Source organism: Mus caroli, chromosome 4 (genome assembly GCF_900094665.2).
Source record: "Mus caroli chromosome 4, CAROLI_EIJ_v1.1, whole genome shotgun sequence".
NCBI classification, from domain to species: domain Eukaryota; kingdom Metazoa; phylum Chordata; class Mammalia; order Rodentia; family Muridae; genus Mus; species Mus caroli.
This window is the reverse complement of record NC_034573.1, coordinates 99,896,545-99,911,181: the sequence shown is the minus strand read 5'-3', so window position 1 is coordinate 99,911,181 and position 14,637 is coordinate 99,896,545.

Below are 14,637 nucleotides of genomic sequence, written 5' to 3'. Positions count from 1 at the left end.
GAAGGAGAAGGAGAAGGAGAAGGAGAAGGAGAAGGAGAAGGAGAAGAAGAAGAAGAAGAAGAAGAAGAAGAAGAAGAAGAAGAAGAAGAAGAAAAAGAGTTCTATCACACTATCACAGCATCATAGTTGCGATGAGAAAATAAACAACATGAGGGCACGGAGGTAAGTTAGAGAGGCGATCATGTTTCACTGACAGCGAGGAGCCTGACCACAGGACGATCAAACGCAGGCTATTCTTGGCAGAGGGAAGAGCAATGGAGACACATCCCATCGTGGTAAACTAGCGATGGGAGAAGTAAGCGCATGGGGGTGGGGAGGAGCTTTGGGGAGTCCACAAGGCCCAATCACAGGATGGCTTTGTAGGTCACAGTAAGGAGTTTGGATTTTGTCCCAAGCACAATGATACCCACTGCGACCCCCTCGAAGGTTAGAATGGACCCCCTCCTGCAACCCAGATTCACTTGTCCAGCCTCACATGGCTTCTGCTCTGCACTCCTGGGAAACTCAGTCCCATTATCGGGCCTCAGGGAAGCTGGGAACTAGGCAGTCTTGATGATTCCTTCTGTGCTAAGATGTTTGCATGGGGTAAAGTTAAGGCTACAGCTCAAAAGGATAAGAGCATTGGCCTTTGGGCCTGGGCCTGCCCTTCCTTCCCTGACTATATGGACATTGTTGCTTCCACTTCCGTGGTTCAGGTTCTCCGTATAAAAGAAGGCATTGGGGGGGGGGGGTCACAGTGCTCACCACAGGCTGAGGTGAGGTTTAGATTACATGTGGTTGCATGAGAATCATGTCCAGAGCACAGTAGATGCCTAATGAACATTAGTTACTGTTACTATTATTCAAAACACCCTCCTCAAAAGCCTCTGATAACCCCAAACCTCAAAAAATACAAATTGCCCAGCCTGGGAATATAGCTCAGTGGGCAGTAGCTCAAAATTTGAGCTACTAGGGGGACTACAGTAGGAGGAACACAAGTTCAAGACCTCTCTATGGTACAGAGAGTTTTCAAAAACCAGTCTGGGAGGCCTCCACAGGCAGGCTCCAGAGTCACCAGAGGCCCACGGGCCTGCTCCTCACACCAGCCTGCTCCTCACCTGCCCCTGAGAGCTGGGTTTCAGACCTCTTCCGACTTGTACCCTCTTCGTGGGACATTCACCTGGGCTGGTATCTGTCGAGCCCTAGGCCTCTGCTCTCAAAGCCTCCTGTAAAAAAGCTTCTACTCTCTCTACAGAAACTTCTGGAGAAGTTTCCCATGGTCATGAGGGTCAATCTCTCTGAACTACTGTTAGATTCACTTCTGTGCAGAGCCCTCAGATCAGAAGGGCTTCCTAGTCCCTGCTTTGTCTCCACTGGTGGCTTGTTAAAGAGTGGTGTGCCCTCACAAGTTTGCCCCAGGACCAGAAAGCCTGCTCAGCTGTGGGGGGCATAAATGACAGAACTCCATTCCTGCCCTTAGGGCTCTCTGGTCTAAGGACCAAGACAGCTCTGGAAAGACTGTGATGAAGTCACAAGAGGATGAGCAACCCAGAGAGTGGGTTGTTCAGGGACATCAGGTTTCTACCCCATGTCTCTCACACAAACAAGGTCAGAGAGCAGGGACCCGGCTGAGCTGAGAGCATGGAGCTTTCTCTCTGTCCCCTGCCTTCACTTTGCAGAAGTGCAGCCTCAGTCTCCTTTGGTATGCTGTGGGCCTGTTGCCCATTCTCCTTGATGGGGTCTTATAAAAGAGATGGTCTAGTTCATGCTATGAACTTCACAGGTTAAACCACTTGATATATGTGTGACCTCAGGGAAGTTTCTTGGACTGTCAATTTTCTCCTCTATAAAGTGGGCATCTGGTCCTGTGAGGTGGCTGAGTGGGTAAAGGTGCTTGACACAAAACTTGCTAACCTGAGTTTCAGCTCTGGGACTCATGGTAGAAGTAGAGAACCGACTCCCTCAAGTCATCCTTTGGCTTCCACAAGTGTGCCATAGAGCACATGGGAGTGCACACACATACACGCATACACACAGAGGCACAGATGCATGCACATACACGAATACACACACACACGGTGTGATAAACATTTTGATAAATAAATCGAGTAGTAAATAAATAGATTAGGAATGGGGTCAGAGTGTTTTATGTCTATAATCTCAGCACTTGGGAGCCTGAAACAAAATCACCGCATTTGAGGCCAGTCTGGGCTATATAAAGACCTTGTGTCAAAAATAAAAAATAAGAGGGAATACTACTTAAGAGCACCAATGATCTATTGCTATATAACAGACAACCCGTAAACTTAGCAATTTAAAACAAAATGGAGCCGGGCATGGTGGCATATGCCTTTAATCCCAGCACTCAGAGGTAGGCAGATCTCTCTGAGTTTGAAGCCAGAATGCTCATCATAGTGAATTTCAAGACAGCCAGGGTTATGTAGAGACACCATCTCAAAAAACCAACAAGACGAAAAGACAATATGGGTCTGGAGGTGGGAATTGGGCATCAGCTCAAATGGGAGCTGTGTGGTCCTCTGAGGCTAGGCTGGGCTGGAGACTCTAGGATGGTTCCCTTGAGTGGCTGTGGAGTCCAGCTGTTGTCAGCAAGAGGACTTTCTGGAATTGGCTGAGTGTCCTCATGACATGGCAACTGCCTTCCACTTGAGACCAAGGGGCACAGTATTCTTTAAGTCAAACTTAATATACCTTTTAATTAGCACACAGAATAACAGGCTCCCTTCTGATATTCCCACATACGCTTAGTCGTGGTTGATCCTCCCCAACCCTGCTGGTCTGTCTCCCCATCTCCCTGCTCCTGTCTACACTTTCCACCTCCAGGACCCCCTTTCATATCACATGTGTCTGGTATGTTCTTCACCCACTTCCTTAGGTTTCCCGTTCCCCCTCATGGGCCCTTCTGGGTTCCTACCCCCACCCACTCACACGCACATGCCTACTCATGGATTCAAACCAGAAGCTAAGATCCACGTATGAGAGAATGGGAGACGGCTGGCTTTCGGGTTCACCTGAACACCTCTCCAGTCTCATCCATTTTCCTGCAGAGATCATACTTCATTTTTGTTGTGTGTGTGTGTGGATGTGTGTGGAGGCCAGAGGACTCCTCAGAAACCATTCATATTGGTTCTTTGACTTGGGTGTTTTACTGGCTAGTAACTTGCTGATTAGACTAGCTGGCCAGCGTGCCCTAGGGAATCCCCCATTTCAATTCATTCAAGCATATGGTACTCCGAGCACACACCACCACGCCTGGCTGTTTATCTATGGGTTCTGGAGTCAAACTCTACCTCATGTTTGCAAGGCAAGCGCTCTATCTGCTGAAGTCTTTGCCCAGGTCCATAATATCACTTTTCTGTGCAATAAAATTCCATGCGTATATCTATCGTAGTTCCAAACTGTCAGTCAACAAATAGGCCACTGAACTGAACATATACTTTTTAAAGTAACAGGTATAAATATTCCATTAATTTTTTAAGATGCATTCAACATTTTTAGTCATCAGGGAAATGTAAACTAAAACTACTTTGAGACTCTCTCTCTCTCTCACTGTAGTCAGAGTGGCTGTCATCAAGAAAACAAATCCTGGGGACTGCAGAGATGGCTCAGCGGTTAAAAGCACTGACTGCTCTTTCAAAGGATCCGGGTTCAATTCCTAGCACCCACATGGCATTTCTAACTGTTTGTAACTCCAAGATCTGACACCCTCACACAGACATAGATGCAGACAAAACACTAATGCACATAAAATAAACTTAAAAGACAAAAATAAAAGAAAATCCCAACAAACAACTGAACTATTAAGGCCTAGCTTTATCACGCTGGTGCTCGTGCCTAAAGGACTCTATGCCTATGGCAGAGATACCTGCACATCCATATTTATTGCTGCTTTATAATGAAAACAAGGGAGTGCAATCAGCCTAAATGTCCACCAGCAGGTGAATGGATAACAGAAACTCGGTGGAAATACCCAGTGTCTTTTCTGATCTAATTGTGGATGTCACACTGCCATTCCAGCAATGTTCTGATGATTGCACAGGTCAGCTATTCATACAGGAGGTAACTCAGGCATGTGACCCCCAGGACACAAAGGTCCTGAGGAATGCCTCGCAGGCTGGCTGCCGCTCAGGGTATGTGAACTCAGGTGTGAGCTCGGGTTAACATAGCTGGCGCTCTTCAGAAGGGTTCGGAGCACAGTGAACTGTGGTTGGTCTCGTTACTGCCATGGTCACTGCTTCTGTCACATGGAGAGTTAAGCACCCCAGAAGGACTCTGAGCAGCCACCGTTGACATAGTTGCCATTGACTGCTGGACATTTGGTAGCGAGGAAGACACTCAGCAGCTGAGAGTTGAAGGTGGTTCAAGAGGCACAGAAGAGGACAAACCCTGCCTCCATCTGCTCCTCAGCCAAGTGCTGTCAGGAGAGACCTGGGAAAACGGCTCCTCTTCTTGCCTTCTACCGATACTGGCTACCTCCCTCTCTTTCTTCAGGTGTGCAGTCCCTATCCCTAACTCCTGGGGGTTGGATTAAGTCAGCATTTCCTGTGTCTTCTACCAAACCCATCCCACTTAAATGGCATGTCCCATTTCCACCAGTCTCCTCAACTATCTCTCTCCTACAGTCATCTCTCGGGATCTGAGGAGGGTTGGTTCAGGAACATTCTCCCCAGGATACCAAAGCCAATAGATAGCCAGACAAAGTGATACAATCCCAGCCCTTGGGAAGCTGAGCAAGAGAGTAAGAAGTTCCAGGCCATCCCAGGATACACACAAAGACCCTGTCTCAAGAGGAGAAGAGACAAATTCCTAGCTGCTCCATATTTGCATATAACCTAAGGCTGTTCTGTCCTATTGTTTAGGAACAACAAGGGGGAATGTCTGTGCGTGTTCTGTAGCTACACTGATCGGTACAGTATTTTGCTGTCTGAGGTCGATTGAATCCAAGGATGTGGAACTCATATATATGAAGCACCCACTGTATTTCCCTTAAATCCTCCCACTTAATAAACCTGGCTTCCTCCTAAGCAGAAATCTCCATGAAATCACAGGTTTGATATGCCGATTGCATTTCCGAACACATTAAAATGAGTGTGACAGTAAAGACAGGGCCTCAGTCTGCCAGGGCGTGCTTCTCTGAGGGACGCTTTGAGGTACCCCATTTGTTCTGGGACAAAGGGTGGAGTGCCCAGGTCCTTGGCACCCACAATCTATGTCACAGGGCCTTCTAGAGGGACACACTCACAATTTCAGATTACTGTTTAATTCATTACCTTTTAAACAAAGTTTTTTAAATTTTAGATTTTTATTTTGAGACAGGGTTTCTTCTCTGTCTAGCTCTCTGGCCTGGTACTCACTCTATAGACCAGGCTAGCCTCAAATTCACAGAGATTCACCTGCCTCTGCTTCTGGGAATGTTAGGATTAAAGGTGTGCACCACCATGTCCATATCCATATCCATGTCAGGCGAATTTAGTTTATATTTTTAAAGATTTATTTATTTATTTATTTATTTATTTATTTATTTATTTATTTATATGTGAGTACCCTGTTGCTGTCTTCAGACACACCAGAAGAGGGCATTGGATCCCATTACAGATGGTTGTGAGCCACCATGTGGTTGCTGGGAATTGAACTCGGGACTTCTGGAAGAGCAGTCAGTGCTCTTAACCACCAAGCCATCTCTCCAGCCCGAATTTAGTCTTATTTTAAAGTGCACGGGTGTTTTGCCTGCAAGTGTGTCTGTGTACCATATGCATGCCTGGTGCCTGTGGAGGCCAGAAGAGGGCATTGGATCCCCTTGAACTAGAGTTACAGATAATTGTCACCACCTAGATCCTGGGAATTGAACTTGGGTTCTCAAAAAGAGCAGCCGGAACTCAAAACCTTTGAGGCATTTCTCCAGTCCTTAGTCAAAGTTGTGTTTGCACACAGTTAACGAAAACCTTAAGACCTTCGGTCCCCACTTCCTTTTCCCTCTCCCATAAGCAGCTGCTATTAACTTGGGAATTCTTTGTGAGATATCTACATCACTAAATAATACAACCCATTCTGTTGCTTACATTTCCAGTTGCTTTATTTATTTACTTAACTTGTGTGCACATGTGTACCAAGGTGTGCATGTGGAAGTCACAGAGTAGCTCATGGAATTGTTTCTCTCCTTCCATCACGTGGGTCCCAGGAATCTAACGCAGGCTGTCAGGCTTGGCAGCAGGCACCCTTACCGACGTCATCACAGGCAAAGAAACAGGCAGCCCGGCTCGGATCATTTCTATCTGCTTTCCATTGCGGACAGAGGCTTCGAGTTCCAGCCTTGACTTCCCACCATGGCGACTGTAATGTGAAATGTACACATTTTTCCTCTTTTCTGAGTCGATTTGGCTTAGAGTGTTTTATCATAGCAACAGAAATGAATCCAGAACCACGGCATTGACTGTGTCCGCATGGTTGTGAAACCATCACCTACACCCACACCCATCAAATGGTAGCTGGCATCCCCACCCCCAACTCCTGGCAATCATCACCCCTCCCCCACCCCACCCGCATTTCCTGTCTCAGTCAATTCAACTGTTGGAGGAAGTAGATTATTGTTCCTTTGGAGCCTGAGGGCTTCACTATGTCTTCAAGGTTCTTCTGTGCCACCGAATGCTCCAGGAGTCCATCCATTATAAGGACACAGAATATTCCGTATGTATTCCACATTCATCTAACGGTGTGACCCTGCCACTGGTTCTATTGTGTCCATTGCCAGCGCTGCTGCAGCAAACACATGTGCACACACACCTGCTTTCGGTTATTTGGGATACATCCAGACACGGACTTGTTGGACTGTGATGTGACTGTCATTTTAATTTTTGAGGAGTCACTGGGCTATTTCCACCGTAACACTTCCAATTTCACATTTCCAGTTCTCCCCATACCAGTCAAAAGTTGCTAGTTTATGGATTTTATTATTTGATTTGTTGAGTTTTGAAAATATAATAGCTAGCCTAATGAATGTGAGGTTGTTTTTTAAATTGTGGTTTGAATTTGCATTGCTGATGATCAGTGATAATGAGCATATTTTCATATGCTTTATTGCCCATTTGTTTATCTTGTTGGACAAATGTCTATTCAAGCCCTCTGCCTAATTTTAAATCAAGATGGGGTAGTGTTGTAGTTGCTATGATTGAGTTACAGGACTTCCTGGATTTCTTATAAAGATTTATTGTAGTGTGTGTGTATGTATGTGCGTGCATGAGAGTGCACATGGCCTTGGAAGGCAGAAGAAGGCATTGGATCCACTGGAACTGGAGTCACAGGCAGTCCTGAGCTGCCCGACATTTGTGCCAGAAACTGAACTCAGGTTGTTTGCTAGTGTGGTCAGTACCTGTTCTCACCACTGAGCTACCTTCCAGCCCCAGGTCCTCTACTTCTCCTATTAGCGCCTATCAGACGTACACTTGCAAATGGCTTCCCATTGATTCTGTAGCTGGCCTTTTCCCTCTGCTGACATTCCTTTGGTAAACATTTCTTTTGAAGTTTGTTGTCACCCAATCTTTCTATTTCTTGTTTGTTGCCGATGCTTCCATTATTGCATTTTGCCAGGCTTTTTTATAGGATAATAAAAAAAAAATAAAGAACATGCACAGTGTGGTATGATTAATATTTTTCTTACACAGCTTTGTGCTTAACTTAGAATTAATAATTGATATTTTCCCTTTTGTGTATTAGTCAGGGTTCTCTAGAGTCACAGAAAGTATGGAATGTCTCTCTATATTGAGGAAACGTATTGTGATGACTTACAGTCAACTAACCCAACAATGGACAGCTGTGGATGGGAAGTCCAAGAAGCTAGTAGCTGCTCAGTCCCACGAGACTAGTTGTTTCAGCTGGCCTTTTGCAGAAGTAGGTTCCAGCAGATGTGCTGGCAAGTAAGTGCAAGCAGGCGAAGAAGAGTGAATCTGGCACAATGTCCTTATGTAGGTCTCCAGCAGAAGGTGTGGCCCAGATTAAATGTGCGTGCCACCACGTCTGGATCTGGGACTTGCTTTGTCCCAGGCTGACCTTGAACTCAGAGATCTCCTTGCCTTAGTCTCCTGGGATTAAAGGTGTGTACCCTTACCTGGGCCTAAGCCTTTCATGGCTACTGTGCCTCAAGATCTCCATGCCAAGATCCAGGTCAGAAACTTGTATCTTCTGGATCACAGGTGAGTCCTCCAATTCTGGATTGTAGTTCATTTCAGATGTAGTCAAGTTGACAACCAGGAAGAACCATTACATTTAGTATTAATTTCTTGCTCCATTTTCTGAGTGTTCATTGCTTACCACGTCTCCAGTCTCCCTCATCTGTGGAAATCTCCTCAATACAACAACATGCAGTAAGTATCCTAGGAGCTCTCTTCCCTGTAAGAAGTCCCTGCTAGTGTCTAGTTGTTTCTTCTTGGGTTGGTCTTGGGAGATGAGCTCTCAGGTCCCATGAGGCTTTGAGGTCACCTGACACTTTCTGACTTCCCTCCTGGGTGGGATCCCTCATTTCCTCATTCCCACATGTTTCCATTGCTGTGAAGAGACAACTATGATCAAGGCAACTCTCCTTATAGAGGAAACCATTTAATTGAGGCTGGCTTATTGTTTCAGAGGTTCAGTCTATTATCATCATGGCAGAAGCATGGCAGAGTGTGGGCAGACATGGTGCTGGAGGAATGGAGAGTTCTACATCTTGATCCGAAGGGAGCTCATGACACAGATCAGAAGGGAGCCAGGATGAGGTCCTACATGCTTGAATCCTGGAACCTTTATGAGAAGGAGAGAGACCAGAGGGACGCTCTCGCCACGTGATGCCCCATATTGCCTGAGGACTCTGCTAGTGAGAAAGCCATCACCAGATGCAGTCCTTGACCTTGGATGAGAATCATGAATCAAAATAAAACCTCTCTCCAGTAAAATGTACCCAGTGCTGTTGTTAGCAACAGAAAACAGCTAGAACAGGGGTCCTTAAGGTGAAATCTTAAGGGCCTCACATTGCTAAAAGTGTTTCATATTTGATTGACAATTTTCCGGGTACAGAATTTTAAATTGGAAATAATTTTCTGTCTGAATTATGAAGTCTCCCTCCATCGTCTTCAATTTTTGTCAAAAAGTCCAACAATATTCTGTTTCCCAATCTATCAAAAGAGCCCCGTTCTTTCTCACTCAGTGTGTCTAGGAGCATGTTTGTTTCTAGTCATGGTGCTGGGCATGTAGTGGGTCCTCTTGTTCTGGAGACAGCAGCTTTGATGTGAAGATATTTTTCTAGAACTAATTCTATAGAGACTTTGTTCTTTCTGGGGATAATTACTAAACCGCCTCCCACCCCCAACTTCCATCCGTCATAGCCTCTCAATCCGCACCCCCCCGCCCCTTGTCTCCCACTCCCCCCAAGCCCCGCCCCCATCTCCCCCTACTTACCCCCCTGTCTCCCACCCCCCAACCCTCCCTCCCCAGTGCTGCTAGCTTTTGCTCATCTAATTGTCATCCATTTTCGGTTTCCCTTCTGGAAAATTTCAGCTCTCTCCAGAATTAAGTTTTCACGTATATCACACTCGAAAGTGCGCGCTGCTGTCCGACCGCTCCTTTTCTATACTGCCTTCTTCTTTTCCACGGATACAATACTTTCTCCTGCTTCTGTGAAGTAACCCATTGGCGACACTTTGCTGTAGCTTCTGCTGAGGTGTTCCTCACCCTGCCTAGACTCTGCTTCCTCCGACACAGCCCCCCTCCCATTACTGAAAATGCTAGCCACATACTGGGAGAACATATCACAGCATGAATAATGAACAAAGCATTACCACCCAGAACATGTAAGGACATATCACAAATCACCGAGAAAACAAACAACTCAATTTAAAAAGAGCAAAAAAGATGAACAATCTTCACATCCGATGAAATAAAAACGGAAAGGAAACCTGAACAGAAGCAGCTTAATGAAAATCGGGGAAATGCAAATTAAAGCCAGAGAGGGCCAGGCTTGCTGGCACAGTGCCTTTAATCCCAGACACAGGAGGGTCTCTGAGTTCAAGGCCAGCCTGGTGGTCTGCATATCATATTCCATGGCAGCTATGGATAAATAGACAGATACTGACTTAAAAATAAATTAAAAAAAAAAAAAGAGCCAGGGTTTTTCCACAAAAAAAAAGGAGCTGCATGGTGGAAAGTATAGTCCGTATGTTAATCAGCTGTGTCATTTTTCACGTTAAAGCAAGATCTTACTACCTAGTTCATACTTGCTGCAAATTTATCTTCCTCCTAACTTAGGTGGGGATCCCAGGTATACACATTACATCTAGCCGGCAAGCCTCCTTTTGTTCCTCCTCTTCCTCCTCCTCTTCTTCCTCCTCACCCTCCTCATCTTCTTCCTCTTTCTTTTAAATGTGTCTGAGCATAAGCCGCATGTGTTCAGGTGTCCATGCAGACCAGAGGTGTGGGATTCCCTGGGAGCTGGAGTTATAGGTGGTTTCCAGCCATCCAACATGGGTGCTAGGAACTAGACTTGGGTCCTCTCAAAGAATAGCTTGTGCTGTCAACTGATGAGCCATCTCTCCAGCTCCAAACATTCTTATATATTCCTAATTCAGTGTTGGAAGACTCTACTTTCATTCCTGACCCCAAGGCCTGTAGAAGAAAAGAGAGAGAGAGAGAGAGAGAGAGAGAGAGAGAGAGAGAGAGAGAGAGCGAGAGCAGTTTATTGGTTGGTGGCTGAAATTATGCTAAGGAAACAAACTCTGAAATCCCAATGCAGTGGTAATAAAGGTTTATTTCTTGCTTGCACAAATACAGTCCAGGTCAATGAATCGCCTGAGCACAGCAATTCCCATATCCAATCTCCTTCTTTTCCTGGGCAGGGGGTGGTGGTGCAGGGGACAAGGCTCAGGGTCTTATGTAGTCCAAGCTGGAACTAAACCAGCAGTGTAGCAGAGAATGTCCTTGAACTTCTGATCCTCTGACCTCAGCTTCCCAAGATGCTTCTGTTTTATGAGACCCTTGTCTTCAACTCATGGGCATGGTGGGAGGCAGGGGACAAAGCAAGAAGTGTCACTCTAGGGGTAGTGGGAAGGCTGGACCTAGGAATAGCAAATACCGTGTCTATATTCTTCTTCTGTAAGAACCCAGTTGTGTGGTATGTTAGTCCATTTTATGATTCTATAGCCCAGCGGTTCTCAACCTTCCTAATGCAGAGACCCTTTAATACACAACAGTTCCTTATATTGTGGTAACCCCCAACCATACAAGTATGTTTGCTTCTACTTCATAACTGTAATTTTGCTAGTTACGAACCATAATGTAAATATCTGTGTTTCCTAGTCTTAGGCGACCCCTATGAAGGGGTCAGTTGACCCCCAAAGGGGTCATGACCCACAGGTGGAGAACTGCTTCTATAGTAGACCGTCTTGTACAAGATAATTCACTAGAAAAGTAGGTTTATTTATCACACAGTCCTGGAAGCCGAGAAGGTCGAGATTAAGTGGTCTAAACTGGTAAAGTTGTCATGACGTGCTGGGTGCCATCTCTGCAAGGGACATGCAAGTGAGAGGCAGTGGGTGCCTGGGAAAGAAGGGGACAAAAGAGTTGACCCAATTTATAACAGGCAGCTTTTGTGAGGACTAATCCATCTCTGCAGGAACTAATCCAGCCTCGCAAGGAAATATTATCCCCCTTAAAGGTTTTGCTTACCAACACAATTGCCTCGGCAACCACACTTCGAGATGAGTTTTGGTGGGAGCCAACCATAGCACGTCATCGCCTTGGGAGTTGAGGCTGGGAAATGCAGTCTTCTCCATGGCCCAGGAAGATGATAAGGCTGGTGAGCCTGTGGCCACACTGAGTTCTTATTGCAGGGCAGAGGAGCGTCTCCTTTGAGTCCAACATCAAGCCATGCCAAAAGTGGGATTAGGTCTTGGGACCCAGACTCCCAGGATGCGAGTCCATTAAGGTCCCAGGGGGAGGCCAAGCCAGGCCAGCTTCAGTTTGCCTACTTTAGGTTGTCTTGGTGGTTCATAGGCCAGTCAGCCCTCACATGGGGATTTTCTAGTCTTAAACTTTTCTTTTCATAATCTCTTAATCCCTTGGTGCCCCCATCAGGGTCCATGATCGCCTAAGACTTCCATTTTCTTAGGTCAGGGGTCTGGCAGTTTCAGGTTCTGCAGAAACCTTCCGGGGATGAGGCCTTTATATGACAACCAGCCACAGCCTGGTAAGACATGTAGGTGCTGGTAAAAGCAGCCACTGGTTTCCAAGGTGCTTTCAGATCTGGAGCAAGTAGAAGAAATGGTGTCTCAGTCCCCAAAGGCCAGCTGACATCAGCAACAGCTCTTCTTCTACCCCAGCAAAGAAAGACCTTATACACCTGGGTTGGCTGGGTCTTGTCATTTCACTTGGTAGTGAGAGAGGACAGGGAGGGTAAAACCAGTTTAGGGGACCCAGGGATCAGAACCACCCTGGGAAGACTGAGTCACCGGGCAATTTCCTTCATCTCTCTGAACCTCCATTTCCCCATCCTTTAAATGGGTGGAATTATCCCCATCTGTCAGAAGGACCCCTGGAAGGCACCCATGACATAATGACTATAAAGAGGGATGGCTGTGAGCCCCAGGATCCAAGCTGACAGGAAGAGAGTGAACAGGAAGCCCATGGGCTCCTGCTAATGAAAGCAGGGCCCTGTATGTAAGGCACAGATGATGGAGGCACAGCCTGGGCCAGGGACTCGCTGGGTGAGGGGCCTTAAACCCAAGGGAAGGGAAGAAGGGAGAAGAAATCACCACAGTATGGTTATGACTCCTGCAAGGCTCCAGGAAGTAAGAAGGAAGCTCTGGCAGGGATGGAGACTAGGAGGTAGACAGGACTCCCAGCATGCCCTGGGCCAGCTCATCTTACTGTTTCTAGGGAGACAGATGAATCAGCTCCTGTGCCACTTTCATACGGCTGACTCTCTTTCCAGAGGTCAGAGGTCACAGCCTGAGCACCCAGGCAGACTCAAGCAGACACTAGGTTAGAGTTGGAGGGATTTTGTGGGGAGCCACCTGGGACAGGAATTCCTATGCCCAGGATCTTGGTGGCTCATCTGCTCCCAGAGTGATGCTCCTGGGGCTCTGAGGAGCGCTGTAGGTCTTAGGGTCCAGCATGTCTGTGCTGTACCCCGGTGGCAGTAGGTTAGACAAGGACTTGGAATCCAGAAAGCTTGGATTAAGCTCTGACTCTATCACACACACTTGTTGAGACCTCAGGAAAGATCCCTTACCTCTCTTTCCAGAGGTAAGGAAAGAGGTACCTCATTTTCCCAGTTCATAACAGGGTTCAAAAACAGTAACACCGGTGCCTGCTGATAGCGTTGATTTAGTGAGCTAATATGTTCAAAACGCTTAGACCAGCACTTGGTAGAGTAACCGTGAAAGCATCTGCTACTGTTTGGTTATTTATTACCTAATTATATCCTCACAGCCACCCTGTGCGGCTCACTTCATGCTTTCATTTCAAGAGCCCAGCCTTTGGGCTCACCCATATTTGGAACTATGGACTGAGTGTGAATCGGTCCCCAGCTGTGTGGTCTGGGGAGAGTTGTTGTCCCTTGCTGAGCTTGGTCTCTGGTCTGGGAAATGAGGCTGTTGTCATGAACCGATGCAGTGGTGTAGGGAAGGCTCTCAGGCCGCCCAGTGGGCACTACTGATGTGTCATGACAGGGCAAGGAATGTTTGACCAGGATCTCAGAGCCAACTAGTGGGTCTGACTTGAAACCTAGAAGGGGTTCTGTCAGACTGCCTCTCCTGACTCTGGCTTCCCCATCTATAAAGCACAGAACTGAGAAGGGTGGGTCCTCAGGGCAGAGGACACAAGTGTGCAGCCTGCAGGTGTGTTATAGGGAGCAGGATCAGAAAGATGCCGCCGCCACCACCACCACCACCACCACCACACACACACACACACACACACACACACACAAATGGGGGAAAAAAGGCTGAGCAGTGGTGGTGCACACCTTTAATCCCAGCACTAGGGAGGCTGAGGCAGGCAGGTCTCTGAGTTCAAGGCCAGCCTGGTCTATAGAGTGAGTTCCAGGACAGCCAGGGCTACATAAAGAAAACCCTGACTGAAGGGAGATGCGGGGGAAGCAGATGACATTCCCTGGTTCCTGTGACCAGGTCTGGACAGTACCAGGGACTCACCCTGGAGCCCAGTCCCCCAGTCCCTTATTAAAGCTTTCCTAGTATGACACATATTTGTTCTCTGCACATCAACTGTGACCCTAGGCCAGTCTCTCAATCTCCTCCCAGCTTTGATGGTGTCATCTGGTCACCTCGTGACCTGGAGAAAGTACCTATCATGTATATGGGTGGCTAGCACATCTTGAGCAAGTGCTGTATCAGACTCTTTGGAACTTAAGTTCACTGCTTCCTTAGCAAGGTAAAGGTGGGAAAGGTCTTTAGGGTCATAGTATGGAGTAAAAGAGACAATAGGAAGATCAGAGCCAGGCACCTGTTAAATACCATATAAACCTTTGTGGTACCTCAAAGTTGACAAGGCACCAAGACCCCTTCATGATCCTTGGAAAAATGGGGGACAGTGAGCAGGTGTTATTATTATTATTCCATAACCACCATCCACCTGTCAGCCCAGGCCCATCCAATGATC